The 19,002-nt window shown below is 39.8% G+C and overlaps 1 pseudogene across 1 annotated transcript in view; it reads left to right on the top strand.

Moving 5' to 3' along the window:
• The first annotated feature begins 1,165 nt into the window (after positions 1-1,165).
• LOC149320547 (uncharacterized) overlaps positions 1,166-19,002 on the top strand; it is a 38,167-nt pseudogene continuing 20,330 nt past the window's right edge. The window contains exons 1-7 of the transcript XR_016278090.1: positions 1,166-1,196; positions 2,493-3,006; positions 5,332-5,452; positions 6,232-6,317; positions 6,550-6,670; positions 8,678-10,873; positions 13,583-13,608. The product of XR_016278090.1 is annotated as an uncharacterized LOC149320547 (transcript). The remainder of the gene's footprint in view (positions 1,197-2,492; positions 3,007-5,331; positions 5,453-6,231; positions 6,318-6,549; positions 6,671-8,677; positions 10,874-13,582; positions 13,609-19,002) is intronic.

Here is a 19,002-nt window from a genome sequence, read left to right as displayed (position 1 = left end):
AAAGATATGTCAATAAGATTAGATGTTTTATGCCAGCTATGTGTGGTTTGATTTCAAGAGGCATAACAGCTGAATTTATGAATTCAAAGGCTTTCATGGCCGGCATCCATAGCTTTTTGTGGGGTTTTCAGGCTGTCTGGCCATGTACTAGAAGAGCTTATTTCTGATGTTTTGGCAAACTAAACTGTTAAAAAACAGTTAAAAAACTGGGGGGGAAACATTTATTAATATGTTCTCTCTAGGAATATCTAGGTCCTCCAGTGTATGGTCAGCTTTAACCAAAAGTCTAGAGATTCCTATAGAGCGCACTCCACTAGGCCTTTGTAGCTCCTCCAGAGCAATTCTATGGTCAGCATCTGGCAGATATCTACCACAGAGTTGCCCTGGAGGACCTAGAGATTCCTGGAAAGGTGTTCTCCCAGGTAAAAACATAGTGTTTTTGTTCTGTGGCTTTCCCCCCACATTCATGGGGGTCCTGTGCCCCTGACCCAGTGAATGTGGAGGGACAAGTGTACTCCAGGTTGAAACAAATGCTTTAACTGCCCAGGGCTGAATGCTCTGGAATTCTGGAAATTGCACATTTTTATTTTTACCATTATTATATTTATTTATTTATATCCCACCCTTCTCCCAAGGCTGGGACTCAGATTTGCTTACAACATTAAAAAATACCATACAATTAAAAACATACAAAAACAGTATATTAAAATAGAGGAAAATTACTACAATAATGCAAACCTATTCAATGCTAAAATCAAGTTTAGAAAGATTGAAATGCTTAAAATACATTAAAACAACGTAATTAATATAATTTTGGGAGACATTTAGCCTTCTCTCTATCCAAGAGCTCTGCTGCCCCACAACAAACTACGGTTAAGAATAACTAATATTTATTCATATACTGCCTTTCCAAAGCACTGAAGTTTTAAAGTGGTGTCAAAGAGGATCTCAAAGGTGTCATATTTACCTTTTAAGGGATTTTGTACTAAAACCAGCCAAATGAGTAGAGAGCCTCTCTTTCAAGAGGAAGAGGGAGCTGTTTGGCTTCCCAAGGGTTAAGATGAAGGAAAGGGTTCCTAGAGAGGTAAAAACAATGGAGGAAGAGGAGGAGGAGAGGCTGTTCTTCCTCCCAGGCAGGTCTCCTCCTCTCCTCTTCTAGAGGAAGCGTGAATCATCTTCCCAGCCAGGATCTGGAGGTGAGATGGGAGCCCAGGAGGGTGGCAAAGGGGCAGAGAAGCTGGGGAAAGGGGTCCCCCTTCCCCCCTCTCTTTCTTTTTTTCTTGGAAAGAGAAATAGAGGGAGGGAAACTCTCTGGGTGGGAGAAAAAGATAAAGAGGAAGAGAAAAGGAAGGAGACTGGAGCATCTTTCAGGTTCAGCTGGGTATTAATTTTAGTTTAGCCTGGGCCATTTTTAAGGGGGGGGGGATAAACCTACATCTTGGGAGGCAGAAGAGAGTGCCATAAAAGCCTCAGGATCTGAAGCCTATTCATGGCCCCCTGCAAATGGGAGAGAGAATGCAATGAGACCCATAAAAAGAGGCCAAGGGGTCCCTTCCTTGCCTTACATTTCCCAAGGGCTGAGAAAGAGGATATATCTCTTTTGGATCTTACAGTGGTCAGTTGTTAAAGCAAAACATCTCCCTGCCCAAAGTCAGTTTTTCTGGGTTCAAAACTCCCTCTGAGGAGAAATGCCTTTTGTTATATGTGCATCAGCCAAGACTCTTGCTTTAAGGTATACATATACTGTGCCAGAAAGTCCTTGCCTTTCTCCATACAAAAGGATTGGAATTTAATGTTTTTAATCTAGATTGTTTTAAGAGAAGAGAAGGCTAACAAGGCCAATGCAATTTTAGGCTGCATCAATCTAGATTTAGGGAAGTGTCTAGTTCAAGGGAAGTAATAGTGCCACTCTATTCTGCTTTGGTCAGGCCCCACCTGGAATATTGTGTCCAGTTCTGGGCACCACAATTCAAAAAGGACAAAGGAGGGTGACTAAAATGGTGAAAGGTCTGGAAACCATGAAGCCCTATGAGGAACAGGGAGCTGGGGATGTTTAGCCTGGAGAAGAGAAGGTTAAGAGGTGATATGATAGCCCTGTTTAAATACTTGAAGGGGTGTCATATTGAGGAGGGAGCAAGCTTGTTTTCTGCTGCTCCAGAGATTAGGACTGGGAGCAATGGATGTAAACTGCAGAAAAAGAGATTCCACCTCAACATTAGGAGGAACTTCCTGACAGTAAGGGCTGTTCGACAGTGGAACAAACTACCCTGGAGGATCATGGAGTCTCCTTCCTTGGAGGTCTTTAAGCAGAGGCTGGATGGCCATCTGTTGGGGATGCTTTGATTTGGATTTCCTGCATGGCAGAAGGGGGTTGGACTGGATGCCCCTTGCGGTCTCTTCCATCTCTATGATTCTATGAAACTAAGCATCATCTCCACCTGAAGAGAGCCTTCCCCATGCCTCATTCAACAAACATCTTCTTTGCTTTCTAGGACTTGGTGTTGCCAGTCTTTTCCCTCGATGGAGGATCTGGCAGCAGGAAAAAGAGCCTCTTTGGCCACCTTGGAAGCTGTCTAGGATGACCAGGAAAAGATGGAAATGCAAGGCTCAGCTGGTGCTGAGTTAGGAAAAAACCTTCTACATCTTCCAGCTTGGAGCAATGGGGAATTTTGCAGAGCAACCACACAGAAAAGACTAGCAGAAGATATGTCCCATTCAGAGGTACAGTGGGAGCATTTTAGGCAGCTCTGCTATAAAGAGGACCAAGGGCCCAGAGAGGTTTGCAGCCGACTCCATGCTCTTTGCCATCAGTGGCTGAGGCCAGAGAGACACACCAAAGTCCAGATCCTGGACCTGGTGATCCTGGAGCAGTTTCTGGCTGTCCTTCCCCCAGAGATGTCAAGCTGGGTCAGGGAATGTGGGGCAGAGACCAGTTCCCAGGCGGTGGCCCTGGCTGAAGGCTTCCTCCTGAGTCAGGCAGAGGAGAAGAAGCAGGAAGAGCAGCAGGTGAGAAAGTCTTGTCTTAGTAATTTCCTGGCCCTCCTGGTCCTTTATATTTTCTCATCTTTCTATCCTAACAGCCATAGGAACAGTGAAATGGTTAGCCAGTGTGAAATGTGAACATAAATGTAAAAAATATCTGAGAATATCTCTGCCAATGGAATCATGTAAAGCCCTTACACGTTCACGTTTTGTACAAATGGGTGCAATGATGTAATGGGGAAAAAATTTATGGTACCCCAGTTCAAAAAAGGCTGTGTATCTGTGGGGAGCCAGATTTGGAGGAATTGGCTTATTATATACTTGAGTGCCAGATATATGTTGGTTTTAGAGATAGTTATTTAGTACCTTTTCTTTTTTTTAATTAAATTTTTATTTCCATAAACAAATACATCCCTACATTCTATTACATTCTGTTACCTTTTTGACACATTATTTTATATACCCCTCAGTGCCCCCCTTCCCCGGAGCCATTTCCATCCTTATATTCCATCCAAAATTTCAGTTCATCTTCTGGAGGTAATCTTCCATCTTCTTTTCTCAACACTTTCTCGACAAATTCTTTCCAAATCCCCTCAAAGTCATTTCTTTTCCATAATCCTTTCTTTACTTTCAGTTTACATGTCAATTTATCATTAATAGCTAATCTCCATACCTCTTTGTACCAATCCTCCACTTCTACATCCATTTTCGTTTTCCAACACCTTGCTATTATTAATCTCGCTGCTGTAAGCAAATTTGTTACCAAATCTTTTTCTTGTTTTTCTGAGTTATATAATGATAACAAAACTATATTCGGTCTTCTATCTATTTTTATATTCATAACATTTTCTATTTCTAATAGCACTTTTTCCCAAATTTTTTTTACATATTTACATTGCCACCGCATATGGATATATGACCCTACTTCTTGACAGCCTCTCCAACAATTTTTTGAGTTATTCTTATTAATATGATGTAGTCTCACTGGAGTCAGGTACCATTTCCAAATCAACTTGTAATAATTTTCTTTTATCCGAACTGATAATTTTTTCAAGTGTCTTTGTTCCCAAATTGTATCCCATTCCTTATCATTTATTTTACATCCTAATTCTTCTTCCCATAATCCCTTTAAAGTATTTCCTTTTATTTTTCCTCCTTTATTCTCCATCAACATTTTATAAATTTTACTAGTAATTCCTTTTATGTTCTCATTTTCTTCCATTTCTCTTCCTTTCTGAACTATTTGTTCAAATTGCGTATACTTTTTCTTTTCTACATTCTTTTTCCTCCAATTTTTAATCCATTGTTCTATTTGTATATAGTGAAACTATGAAACTTTTATTCCCATATTTAGTACCTTTCCTAAAGAAAATGAAACACTGGGGTGTGAAAGAGAAACTTGTTACAATCAACAAATCAATATGTCATCCAAAGGGTAGCTGTGTTTCCAGCAAAGGCTACCAGGTGTAAAAGAAAGTTCTTGGAGACCATCTTAAGTGATATATGGCCTGAAAAGACAGGCCAAAATAAAGCTACTTCAGGTCACTTTGGAGGTATGCTGTTTAAATGATACACACATCTTAGGAGACCAAAAGCTGCGGCAAAGCTGCTCTCCAGTCCTTAGGACTGGAGTGTGGCTTTGGCGTGACTTCCGGCCTCTTAAGACGCATACATCATTTAAATTTCATACCTCCAAAGTGACCCAAAGCAGTTTTATTTTGGCCTGTCTGTTCAGGCCCATATAAACCTGTGGATATGAGTGTATAAATTGCTTTAGGTTATAATTGTAAGCCGCTCTGATAGCCATTAGTGCTGAAGGGCGGGGTATAAATACCACAAATAAATAAATAAATAAATAAATAAATACCAATGGTTAATTTATGGTTAATTAATTTATGGTTAATTAATGCATCTGGCTCCATCCTGGCTTCTGAGGGAGAGAGGGGGTGGGCCAATCCCATCAGGCCTCCCCAAAGGAACTGAGCCCTTCCCATCCTCCACTCCCTTCCCCTTTTGTGTCATGTCTTCTTAGATTGTAAGCTTGAGGGCAAGGAACCGTCTAATTAAAAGATTGTATGTGCAGTGCTGTGTAAATTTACAGCGCTATATAAATAAAGCTTAATAATAATAATAATAATAATATTTCTGTTTCTTAATACAATGTGATCTGTCTTATAATACAAGGCATATATCCTTAGGTATGTATTTTGCTTATTTAGTTAATTGTAATGTTGATTCTGTAATCAGAATTATATGAAAGCTTGGATGTTTTGTTTGCAATGGTCTTTGACTAAGTAATAAACTATCTATCTGCCTCTTTATGATACTTGGTACTTTTTCTCCCCCAAGGGGCTGGTTGTAGAAGAGGCTGGTGACTTTCCTGTGGCAGAGAAGGCTCTCTCAGACTCTGGAGAGAGAGTCCTGTGCAAGTGGATGGTACAGCCAGATGACAGAAGCATCACCATAATGGGTAAAGAATCAAAGGACATTTCCCATCTTAATCTCCCTGGGTTGAGTGTGCCTGAAATAATAGGAGTGTAGATCTGCTCCCCTGAGGAGCCCATTGGGGAAGGGATCAGTCTCCAGTAAAGGATTAGCCTCAACTGATTAAGTAGTTATGTTTCAAACCTGCACTTTGAAAGAGCCATTATACTAAAAGAAAAGAAAAGAAAAGAAAAGAAAAGAAAAGGGGGCGGGGGGGGGTTAAAGGAAAGACCCAATTGGCAAAGATACAAAACCGGCAGAAGGTATAAGGACAGATGAATGGCTGGTTCTCCAGGTTGATACCTTAACTGTTCTCAGCTTTTGCTGTCTTCACATAAGAAAAGCCTGGGTCTTGCACTGTATTTATTGCCAGGGTTAAAGAAACCTGTGTATCGCCAGTTGGACATTCATGGCCAGAAAATGCCAGTGAGTCCTCAGTGATATTGTGCCCTTCTGAGGGCTTCCCTGATAAGCTACTTTAGAAGTCAAGTTTTCCTTGGCATATATTTCAGAAGTCCATAATTTTGTTTACATAATTTTTGTTTATAATAGCTTTCTTGCTCTTTAAATTGTACAGTGTACAATGATGGCACTATATAAACAACGAATAAATGATAATAATTTCTTGTTCTCCAATTAACCTCTTGATCATTCCAAGTCTCCCAAAATACCTCTGTCTTATTTGTCTTTGTCCTTGTCTGGATAAATACAAAAACATGTCAGTAAGAAGCAGAGGGAACAGTTTTCCCCTTTATTTCCCACCAGGTAACCAAACACAGCCATGGCCAATATGTCGCAGCTCATCTCTTACTGTCGATGCACTGAGAACAGCTTCTGTGAGCCCAGATCAGGTAGAGGGCCAATTCCCTGGAGGGCCAAGAAAGGCTCAGGCTGGGTACCCTGGTTCTCTGTTCTTCTCTCTGGGCCAAGTGGGAACCACTCTCTTTTCCTTTTTTGCAGTCAGTTGCCCACTGTGCTGGCACTTAGTGTCTTTATGCAACGAATCAAGTCACCTTTACCTGCTTTGTTTTCATTCCCACTAGGCTTCTGCATGTTTGCTGAAGCTATCATTTCTTTTTCCAGGTTACCTTAGAGGAAGTAGCTGTGTATTTTAGTGAGGAGGAGTGGGCCCTGCTGAATCCAGACGAAAGGGCCCTGCATAGGGAAGTCATGGAGGAGAATTTGGAGATGGTGGCCTCCTTAGGTAAGGCTCCATTCTTCTTATGCCAGATCAAATTAATTTACAAGTGGTAGTGAAACACTATTGCTTCTTCTTGCATTTCAGCAATCTACGTTCTCCCTTTCCAGCTGGGTTGGTTTCAGGGATCTCGTCACAGAAAGTCCAAAAACTGACCAACCTTGGGTTAAGGTTACAGTGGATGATATTAGCTTTAGATGGGCGGCTAAGCTTGTACCACTATGTTGGGAACGGCCCTGTCTCAGAGGTGTGCTATGCAGGAACCTACTTTGTCTCTCCATCTTTTGCTTTGGTTCTTTCCAACGACCAATAAAATTGAAAGATTGGATTGTTTAACTTGACAGGGGTGGGCTTTGAATGTTCTGGGGAGCTCTTACTAAGGTTTGTCTTATAATGTATCTCATTGTTTTTAATGTTTGAAGTAATTTAAATAGTTTTAATACATAGTTTTAATGTGTTCTTTTTAAATATGTTGTGAAATGCGTTGAGTCTCGTTTTTGAGAAACTTGCATGATAGAAATGAATAATGAGGAGGAGGATTTGCTATAGCAGCTGTGGGCTGCTGCACAATTCCCTTTTCACATTATTTTAAAGGAGGAGTGCCATATATCTTACCTCTTATTATATTATAATAATATAATATAATATATATAATATAATAATATAATATAATATATTTATTTATATCCTGCCTCTTCTGTTTGGATCGAGGCGGGTAACAACAGAGTTTATGATACACAATATAAAAACAATAAAACCCACAAAACCTTGACCCAACCCACCCTCTCAACTATAAAATTAATATAAAACATGATTAAAATATATAACAATACAACACAACACTACAAGATTATTCTACAATCTGCAAATGATGAGGAGATATAGTAGGAAGGATGGATAGAATAGGTTCTGGGTGGTTATCACTCAGGGAAGGCCTGCCGGAAGAGAAAGGTTTTTGTTGCTTTTTTAAAAGCCTCCAATGTGGATAATTGGAATCTCTTCTGGCAGGTCATTCCAGGCTTTAGGAGCCGTAGCAGAAAAAGACCTCCAGGAGGTCACCGCCAATCTGAATGAATGAATGAATGAATGAATGAATCTGGTCTTTTTTGGATATAAAAGATTTTTCCCGGAGGAACGGAGTGTATGGGAAGGATTATATGGAAGGAGGCGTTCCTTCAAGTAGACTGGACGCAGACCATGTAGGGCTTTGTAGGTAATAACCAACACCTTGTACTGAGACCGGAAGCTAATAGGCAGCCAGTGTAATGACTTTAGAATAGGTGTAATTCGGTCAAAGCTAGATTTTCCGGTGACCAGTCTGGCTGCCATGTTTTGTATCAATTGAAGCTTCTGGACATGGCACAAGGGTTGCCCCATGTAGAGTGCATTACAGAAATCAAGATGAGAGGTTAGCAGGGCATGTACAAACGTTTCCAGGTCCCGCTACTCCAGGTTGGGGCGCAACTGGCGTATCAGCCGAAGCTGATAACAGGCGCTCCTGGCTGCCGCATCAGTCTGAGAGGACAGATGAAGTGACAAATTCAGGAGCACTCCCAAGCTGCAGACACAGTCCTTCAGGGGAAGTGTGACTCCCATCTAAGACTGGCAAACATATCTCCAAACCTGGGTTGGGGTTACCTATCACTAGTACCTCGGTTTTCTTTGGATTCAACTTAAGTCTATTTTCCCTCATCCAGTCCATTACCGATCATTATTCTCTTGTCATCAAGCCCAGTTGAATTAAGTTCAGAAAAAGTATGGTTCTTGGGTTCATGCTTTCATAGATACAAGAAGCTATGAGCGCCTCAGAAGAACGTTCTGCTTCATGCAGTCTCTCCCACAGGATTTCCAGCAGAATCAATGGGGAAGCCCTGTTGTTTCATTTGTTTTTCTAGTAGAGTGCTCACATCAATGTCCATTAAGCAAGTTTTTTTTTCCAGGGTTTTTTGGGGGGTGGGGTGGCTGTTGTTTTTTGTCCTCTCTTGTGCTTTGACCACTTGTTCTCATTTCCAGGCAGTGATGTGAATGGGAATGAAACAGAAGGAAGTGAATGTCTTGGGTGTGAGAGAAACTTCAGCTGTAAGCCAAACCTTGATCTTCACAGGAGAACTCATATAGAGGAGAAATCACTTAAGGATGGTGAAAATAGAAACATGGACAGTTATAGAAAAAAACAAATTTCTCATGAAATATCTGAAAAAGCAGTGAAAGCATTTAAATGTTTGAAAAGTGGCAAGAGTTTAAGATGTAGCTCACATCTTATGTCACACCAAAGATTACACTCAGGGGAGAAATCCTTAATAGGCTTGGACAGTGGAAAGAGCCCAAGTCAGAAGACACAGCAGAGTTGCCATGAAGCAGGACATAGAGGTACGAAACCTCTCAAATGTGTGGAGTGTGGAAAGAGCTTCAGTCAGAAGAGAAGCCTCATTTGTCATCAAACAACTCACACAGAGGAGAAACCATTTAAGTGTTTGGAGTGTGGAAAGAGCTTCAGACAGAAGAGAAGCCTCATTTATCATCAAGCAACTCACACAGGGGAGAAGCCCTTTAAATGCTTGGAGTGTGGAAAGAGCTTTAGCCAGAAGTCAAAGTTCATTCATCATCAAGCAGTTCATACAGCAGAGATACCATTTCAATGCTTGGAGTGTGGTAAAAGCTTCAGACAGAAGGCAAGCCTCATTCGTCATCAAGCAGCTCACACAGGGGAGAAACCATTTAAGTGTTTGGAGTGTGGAAAGAGATTCCTTTGGAAGATAAGCCTGATTTATCATCAAACAACTCACACAGGAGAGAAGCCATTTAAATGCTTGGAGTGTGGAAAGAGTTTTCCTTGGAAGATAACTCTCATTCAGCATCAAGCAATTCACACAGGAGAGAAACCATTGAAATGCTTGGAGTGTGGAAAGGGCTTCAGGAAGAAGTCAAACCTCACTGATCATCAAGCAGTTCACACAGGAGTAAAACCATTTAAATGCTTGGAATGTGAAAAGAAATTCAGTCGAAAGGCATACCTCACCCGTCATCAAAGAACCCACACGGGGGAGAAACATTTTAAATGCTTAGAGTGTGGAAAAAGCTTTAGCCAGAACCTAAGCCTCATTTGTGATCAAGCATCTCACACAGGGGAGAAATCTGTTAAATGCTTGGAGTGTGGAAAAAGCTCCCCTAGGAAGATAAGCCTCTTTCATCATCAAGCAATTCACACAGGAGAGAAGCCATTTAAATCTTTGGAGTGTGGAAAGGGCTTCACACAGAAGTCACAACTCATTAATCATCAAGCAGTTCACACGGGAGCAAAAACGTTTAAATGCCTAGAATGTGGAAAGAAATTCAGTCGAAAGGAACGCCTCACCTGTCATGAAAGAACCCACACAGGGAAGAATCTTTTTAAATGCCTGGAATGTGAGAAGCAATTCAGTCGAAAGGACCATCTCACCCGTCATCAAAGAACCCACACAGGGGAGAAACCTTTTAAATGCTTGGAGTGTGGAAAGAGCTTTAGCCACAAGTCAAGCCTCATTTATCATCAAGCAGCTCACTCAGAGGAGAAACCCTTTAAATGCTTGGAGTGTGAAAAGAGCTTTAGCCAGAAAAAAAGCCTCATTCGTCATCAAGCAGTTCACACAGAGGAGAAACCTTTTAAATGCTTGGAGTGTGGAAACAGCTTTAGCCACAGGTCAAGCCTCATTCGTCATCAAGCAGCTCACATAGCAGGAAAACCATTTCAATGCTTGGAGTGTGGCACAAGCTTCAGCCGGAAGTCAAATCTCATTCATCATCAAGCAACTCATACAACGGAGAAAGCTTATAAATGCTTGGAGTGTGGAAAGAGCTTCAGGCAGAAGAGAACTCTCCTTTGGCATCATGCAATTCACACAGGGGAGAAGCCCTTTAAATGTTTAGATTGTGGAAAGAGTTTCTGTTGGAAGAGAAACTTAATTCGTCATCAAGAAACTCACACCAAGAGAAACCATTGAAGTGCTTGGAATGTGGGAAAACCTTCCATCAGAAGGCACACCTCACTTCTCATCAAACCACTCACACCTTGGAGAATCCATTCAAATGCCTGGAGTACGGAAAGAGTTTCAGCTGGAAAAAAAGTCTCAGTTGTCATCAATTAGAATCCAACCATACATGGAGAGAGAAATGCCAGAATTCCAAGTGGAATTCGTCTCCCCTCCATATCTTTTCAGTAAGATTTTTTAAGTAAGCCAATTTTCAGCCTGTATCCTTTCCCTTCTTTGAAAAGCCTCTTGTGGGGAGACCCAGTCCCGTAGTTTTGTCATTATTCTTTTTTTGTATCTTTTCCATACATCTAATACAGATCTTCTAATACAGTGATTATTACAAATTTTGTTCGTTTTCTCTTTTCCATAAACAAGGTAAGCATGCCACCCATAATGCAGGCCTTCCCCTTCTAGCGCTAATAAACTATTGTCTTTAAGGGTAATCCATTTCCTCAGCCAAGTTAAACAACATGTGCATCATAATATAATTCTAAATTTGGAACCCCCAAACCACCCCTCTGTTTTGAGTCCTGTAAGATTTTTAGGCAAGCACGGGTTTTTTTCCCTTCCCATAGAAAGGACGTTATTTCTTCGTTCCAGCTTTTAAATGTCTTCCTTGAAATTGGGATTGGGATCATTTGAAATCAAAAAATTAATTTTGGAAGAATTAGCATTTTAACTGCTTAGATTCTGCCTAGAAATGATAGTTTTGCTCTACTCCATCTCCCCAGATCTTTCCTAATTTCATTCCATAAAAAAATCCCTTTACCCATGTTCCAAATTTGTTTCCTAATTTCATTCTGTCTTTAATTTCATATATAATTTCCCAACTCACGGTATCAAAAGCCTTTTCAAAATCTGCAAATAATATTCCAAATTTCCTATCACCATGTTGTTGATAAAATTCTAAAATATTTAATATTATTCTTAAATTGTCTCCCATTAATCTACCCGGAAGGAATCCCCTTTGATCAAAATCTACCCATTCTTGCATACATTTTTTTAATCTATTAGCCAATATGTTTGAAAAGATTTTGTAATCCAGATTAAGGAGACAGATTGGTCTGAAATTTTTAGGGTTCGTTAGATCTTTGCCTTCTTTCGGTATAACAACTATATTTGTCTCTTTCCACGATGGAGGGATTCCTTCTTCTAATATAGAATTCATAGTCATTTTCAGGGGGTTAACCAATTTGTCTAAACATTTTTATAGAATTTTGAAGTAAAGCCGTCAGGACCTGGCGCTTTCCCATCCTTACAACTCTTTATTGCCCCAATAATCTCTTCCGTGGTAATATCTTCATTTAGTTTCTGAGATTGTACTTCCGATGGGTTGCTGAATTTAATTTTATCCAGATACTCTGTAATGTTTTCTGTTACTATCAATTGTGTTCTATACAGATCTTTATAATATTCTTGGAAGACTTCTTTAATTTCTTCATTTTGAACAAGTGTCTCGTCTTTTTTCCTAATCTCTGTTATTATAGATTTATTTTTCCTTTCTTTTAATCTAATGGCTAACCATTTCCCAATTTTGTTCAATTGTTCAAATGTGGTTTGTTTTGCTCTCTTTAAATTCTTTCCTATTTCTGTTGTGTTCTCAAAATCAATTTGTTTTTGTATTACTTCTATTTCCTCAATCAATTTTTTATTAGATGGTTTCCGTTGTACTATTTTTTCTTTTTCTTCTAACTTCTTCGTTAATTTATTTAGATTTCCTTGCTTCTTTCTTTTCAGTTGAATGCCTTGTTGTGTTAAATGATCTCTGAAGACAGCTTTACTAGCCTCCGATATCATTGAAGTTTTTGTTTCGCCAGGTGTATTTTCTTTAAAATAGTGTGTAATAACCTTCTTAGTACAGTACTAGAAATGTCTTTCTCTTGCAACAATTCCTCGTTTAGTTTCCAAGTATAAGGTCCCCCCCTACCTTTTAAACAAAGAATTACAGGATTGTGATCAGAGATTGTCCTTGGAGGTATTTCTATTTTAGTCACCTGGGTAATCAATGGTTTTGATAAGAGGCACATATCGATTGGTGTCTCCCTGAAAAGAAAGTGTATTCCTGCTTTTTTTTATATAAGTGTCTCCAGACATCATATAAGTCCAAATTCTGTACCATATTAAAAAAGGATTTGAGTAATTTCTGTTGACTTTCCTCAATTATTTTAGCTGATTTTCTATCCAATTTCGGTTCTAACACACCATTAAAGTCTCCTACAATTATCACATTCATATAATCATATTCAGCGATTTTACTATGCAATCTCTTATAGAACTTACTCTTATTTATCTGGGGATTGTATAATCCTATTATCAAAATTGTTTCTTTCTCATATTCGATACTTCTACATAATAACCTTCAGTATCATTGAAAATTTCAGTTTTAATTTTTCTGAGGCATAGATTACCACTCCTTTTTTCCTGTTTTTGGCCTCCAAAATGAATTCCTTTCCTAAATTTTGAGACCTTAAATATTTCTTATCTTTATTTTTAATATGTGTTTCCTGCAAACAAATTAAGCCAAAATTTCCCTTACCCAGAGTGTGAAATTTTTCCCCCATTTAATTGGGGAGTTCATGCCTTTCACATTCCATGTAATAATCCTCATTTTTCCTTTTTATTTTCTGAAAAAGTGGATTCAAGAAGGTTCAGTCCAGTTTAATAATTTCTTGACTTTAACTTAATCCCACTAATTTATTCCAAAAAATAATTTCTTACTCAGTTCTTCTTTATGTCCAGCATCGAATTCTTCTTCTTCGCCTGTTGCTCCTTCCCCCGTCTGTTGTTCTTCTCCCCCTGGGGCTTCTCCTTCTCCTTCTTCATTTCTCATGCCACCATCTTTCCTAGTGTCTTCGATTTCTTACCCGTATTTCTCCCAGAACTCTTGTGCTCTTTCCACTGAATGTAGATTAAATCGTCTCTGCTTCCACATTAGTGAGAGACCTTCTATTTCAGCCCATCTATAAGAGACTTGATATTTCTTCAAGAGTTCTGTTAAGAATCTGTATTCCTTCCTTCTTTTCAAAATTTTTGGGGGTATATCTTTGTAAATATGAATTTCATTCCCTTATATAACCAATCTTGTCTTGTGTTTTTTCTGTAATATCTCGTCTTTTGCCCTTTTTCTTATCCAGTAGATCACGATATCCCTTGGGAGATTTCTTTCCTTTGCAACCTTAGAGTTCAACCTATACATCCGATCTATCTCCCAACTAAACTGTTGAGGTGGTTTGTCTACGTATTTCGCTAAGATAGGAGTCAAAAATTCGTATGTCTTCATTCAGTTGTTCTGGAACGCCTCTTAATTTTATGCATGATTATCTCTGTTTTAATTGCATTTTTAATTATGGCTCCTGTTCTTCTAGTTGTGTGGCAGATAATTCCTCTACTTTCCTCTCCAATTTCTTTGACACAGATTCCAACTTCTCAATTTTACCTATGATTTTTGTTACGTCCTTGTTAATCTTGTCTAAATCTTGTCTAATTAGTTTAGTTTCTGATTTTAGTTGTTGAGTCATTTCTTCTCTTGAATCCCTTATTTCTTGTTGAAGTTCCATCTGTGATTTTTTTTTTATCGCCTCCATTATTTGATTGAATTGGTTGCTATTTTTTGATCCTGTTACCAGTGAAGGTCTCCTTTGATTTGCTGCTTTGGCTGCCATATTTCTTGAGAGCATCGAAATTATTTTGCCTTTCCCTTTATTTCTTTCTTTTAGTGATTGTCAAGAAGTATATATCTGAGTTTATGAATGTCTTATTACAGTTTCAATATGTATCTTATGTTCGTTGTTTAAATCTATTTAATTTTAATTTTAATTTTAAGCAGATTTGTTAATTTCGCTGATTTTAGTAAAATCAGCTACTGTTATAGTCACTAGCCACTAGATGTCCCTCTAAGCTTACTTTATCCTTGTGAAGTGGTTTGTTATTATTTATGCACCTTAAAAGATCCTATATTTTATTTGTTAGAAGAAGAAGAAGGATGGAGCTAGTATGGAGTGGGGGATGTGTGTAGGGAAGACGTATCTCTATAAAGAAGTATCTGTACTTGATTCTTGGAAAGAATCTTTTTTATTGTTTTGCAAATGACGTTTCCCCAGTAAAAGGTTTTATTATGTTAATATTTTGTTTACAAATATTAAATTAAGAAATGATCTGAAGTGTGTGCTACGTGTCTGTTTTGATGTACCCAGGTGGTTGCTTTGCCTACTTTAAGAACCTATTCCAAAATGCTTCATAATATTCCAAGAGATGAGGTATTGCCAAGCCTCTTATAAAAGATGGTCCGTATTTAATTCAATTTACAAATCTAAACTATTGGTTTGAAGGAATAAATTGTTCACTAAGGTTTTTTTAACCTTAATTAAAATGAACGTAACTAAAATAAAAGAATACAAGGGTCCAAAACACAGTGCAGAAATAATCCAGTTTGAATCAGCTTTAACTGCCCTGGCTCAGTGCTAGGGAATCCTGGGAATTGTAGTTTATTGTGGCACCAGAGAAGTCTAAAATGTGAAGTTGAAGCATCCATAGCTTTTTGTGGATTTTTTTGGGCTATAGGGCCATGTTCTCAAAGAGTTTATTCCTGATGTTTCATTGGCCACAGAGGCGAAACCTTAGGAATAAACTCTTCTAGAACATGGCCACATAGCCCAAAAAAAACCACAAAAAGTTAAGACTAAAATGTCTCACAGGACTATAGTTCCCAGAATTCCCTAGCACTGGTTAAAGCTGTCTCAAACTGGATTATTTCTGCAGTGCATTTTGGACCTAGGAAGGGCAACGAAGAAGGAAGTAGATTAAGTTCACAAATAAATAAATAAAAATACTAAGATCAGAACGGATAAAATGGTACATAAAAATAACAACGTTTAAAAATAAAAGAAAAATAAACTTATGAAAAATTCAAAAATATCCAAATCAGAATAATGTGTGCCATTTTCTGTGCATAGAATTAAAAACTGGAGAGTGAAGAAAGCTGACAGGATGAAAATCAGCTTATTTGAAATGCGTTGCTGGAAGAGAGTTCTGTGGATCCCTTGGAGAGCCCAAAACGTAATACAATCAAACCAGAACTCCTCCTAGACAAGAACAGACTAAACAGAGGTTATCATACTTTGGGCGTATCCTGAGATACAATGACTCAGTGCTCAGGAAAGAGGAAAGCCGTAGGAAATGAAGAAGACCTCATTCCAGGTGGATTGACTCAATCAGGGAAGCCGTGGGTCTGGGTTTGCAAGACCTGAGCAGCAGGGCTTTTGATGACTGGTCTTCATGGGGGTCTCTCCTTTATAGGATCGCCATAAGTTAAAGCCTACGACAATCAAAAGAGAGTAAAGAATTTCAGCCTGAGATATACAAAAATTCACTTTGGGGGAAAACATTAGAAATCTTGGGAGTGCGGAAGAGAAACCATTTCAGTGCTTGGCACACAAAAGGAAATTTGGCAGGGAAAAAACTCACCTTATTTCCCATGAAACAACACACAGAGGGCTGACTTGTCAAATGAGGAGCAGACGCTGATTTATTTCTTTGTTTAGAATATGAATATATATATATATATATATATGTATATGTATATGTATATGTATATGTATATGTATATCTGAGGTGACAGCTATTGACAAGTGGAAAGATTTCCTGACATAAAATGAAGCTGAGGAAAGCCTGTGTTTCTTCATCCCTCCTTGGCCACTTCAATGCGGATGCTGCTTAAAAAGGCTTCCAGCTGGACAGAGAACGACGACGAGGGACGCCTTTTTTATTTAAAAAAGGCCCTTCTATGTGAGAGGCTTTTGTTTACTGATATCCACCAGGAAAAGTAATGTTTAATCATAGAATCAGAGTTGGAAGAGACCGCAAGGGCCATCCAGTCCAACCCCCTTCTGCCATGCAGGAAATCTCAATGAAATTATTCCCGACAGATGGCCATCCAGCCTCTGTTTGAAGACCTCTAAGGAAGGGGACACCAGCACAATCTCCGAGGAAGTGTGTTCCTATGTTGAACAGCCCTTACTGTCAGGAAGTTCCTCCTAATGTTGAGGTGGAATCTCTTTTGCTATAGCTTGCATCCATCGCTCTGTGTCCTAGTCTCTGGAGCAGCAGAAAACAAGCTTGCTCCCTCCTGAATATGACATCCCTTCAAGTATTTAAACAAGGCTATCATATCAGCTCTTAACCTTCTCTTCTCCAGGCTAAACATCTCCAGCTCCCTAAGTCGTTCCTCATAGGACATGGTTTCCAGACCCTTCACCATTTTAGTCGCTCTCCTTTGGACACGCTCTAGTTTCTTCACATCCTTTTTAAATTGTGGTGCCCAGAACTGGACACAATATTCCAGGTGGGGCCTGACCAAAGCAGAATAGAGTGGAACTATTACTTCTCTTGATCTAGACACTATACCCTTATTGATGCTGCCTAGAATCGCATTGGCCTTTTTAGCTGCCGCATCACACAGTTGACTCATGTTCAACTTGTGGTCTACTTGGACTCCTAGATCCCTTTCACACATAGCTTCATTCAGCCAGGTGTCCCCCCTCCTATATCTGTGAAATTCATTTTTTGCCCTAAGTGCAATACCTTACATTTCTCTATGTTGAAATTCATTTTGTTAGCTTTGGCTCAGCTTTCTAATCTATTTTGAATTTTGATCCTGTCTTCTGGAGTATTAGTTTCTCCTCCTAATTTAGTGTCATCTGCAAATTTGATAAGTATGCCCCCAATTCTGTCCTCCAAGTCATTGATAAAGATGTTGAATAGCCCTGGGCCCAGGACAGAGCCCTGTGGGACCCCACTGGTCACTTCTCTCCAGGATGAAAAAGAGCCATTGTTGAGCACCCTTTGGCTTCGCCCAGTCAACCAATTACAAATCCATTTAACAGTTACCTTGTCTGGCCCACATTCTTGCAAACAAGCTAGTGAAATGTGGGCTAGAAAAGGTAACTGTTTGGCAACTTCAGTGCTGATGCTGCTTAAAAAAAATACAGCTGGACAGAGGAGGAGGAGGAGAGACGCTTTTGGGAAAGGCCCTTCTGTGTGAGAGGCTTTTGTTCACTGAGATCCACCAGGAAATGTAACAAATGTGTGTGTGTTTTAAACTCACCCCCAAGAAAGCAAAAAGATGAGAGGTCCTCTATTGCCAGGGGGAAATGTAGCTGTTTGGCTTCGCAAGGGTTAAGATGAAAGAAATGGGTTCCTATAGAAGTAAAAACAATGGAACAGGAGGAGGAGGAGGAGGAGGAGAGGTTGCTCTTCCTCCCAGGCAAGTCCCCTCCCCTCCTCTTCAGGCTCTGAGTGCGAATCCTCTTCCCAGCCAGGATCTGGAGGTGAGACATGAACGAGGAGCCCAGGAGGGTTGCAAAGGGGCAGAGAAGCTGGGGAAAGGGCTCCTTCCTTCCTTCCTCTCTCTCTCTCTCTTTCCCTCCTTCCTTCCTTCCTCTCTCTCTCTCTTTCCCTCCTTCCTTCCTTCCTCTCTTTCCTTCCTTCCTTCCTCTCTCTCTCCCTCCTTCCTTCCTTTCTTTCTTTCTTTCCCTTCTTCCTTCCTTCCTACCTTCCTTGGTGGGAGAGAGGGAGATGGAGGGAGGGAGACCCTCTGGGCAGGAAAAAAGGGTCCAGAGGAGGGAGGAAAGGGCTTTGGGGCCAGGAGCCCCTTTCATGGTATTTTAGCCTGGGCTTTTTAGGGGGAAATAAACCCACTTCTTGGGAGACAGGACAGTATAATATTAAAGCCTCAGGATATAAAGCCTATTCATGGCCCCCTGGAACTGGGACCCAAAAAAGGAGACCAAGGGGGTCCTGTACTTGCCCTACATTTTCCAAGAGCTGGGTGAGAGGGATATATAGCTCTTTTGGACCAGTTGCTGTTCATGTGAGAAAGCAACAAATCTGAATGGCAAAAGTGAGTTTCCCTGCATTCAAAACTCTCTCTGAGGAGATAGGTCCCTTTTGTTATTTGTGCAGGAGCCACAATGTCTGGAGGCATTTTGTTGTGTGTTGTTTGCCTCCAAGTGGTTTCCAACTGATGGTGACCATGTCACAGGGGTTTCTTGGCAGGTTTCTTCAGGAATTTCTTGGAGGCTTCTACCTCTAGGAAAGGAAAAGCAATTTCTTCTAATATTGGGACTGGACCGGCATGCTTTGCCTCTGGATGACCTAAAGTTTTCCTGATGCACAACATGAAGAGACTTCTTGAGAGACGCAGGGTTCTCTGCCTACATTAATAAATAATAATAAATCCTATTATTATTACTATTAGTATTACATAGGAGGAGCCTGTGGCTCCACAAAGGAAGGAGACCTGCTGGATTGCAAGGAAACATCCTCTTTGAG

Source organism: Sceloporus occidentalis, unplaced genomic scaffold, assembly GCF_023333645.1.
Source record: "Sceloporus occidentalis isolate IW3139 unplaced genomic scaffold, rSceOcc1.0.p SCAF_1, whole genome shotgun sequence".
In the NCBI taxonomy this organism is placed as follows: Eukaryota; Metazoa; Chordata; class Lepidosauria; order Squamata; family Phrynosomatidae; genus Sceloporus; species Sceloporus occidentalis.
Note: the sequence above shows the minus strand (reverse complement) of the source record. Positions and strands in the feature narration are given on the sequence as shown.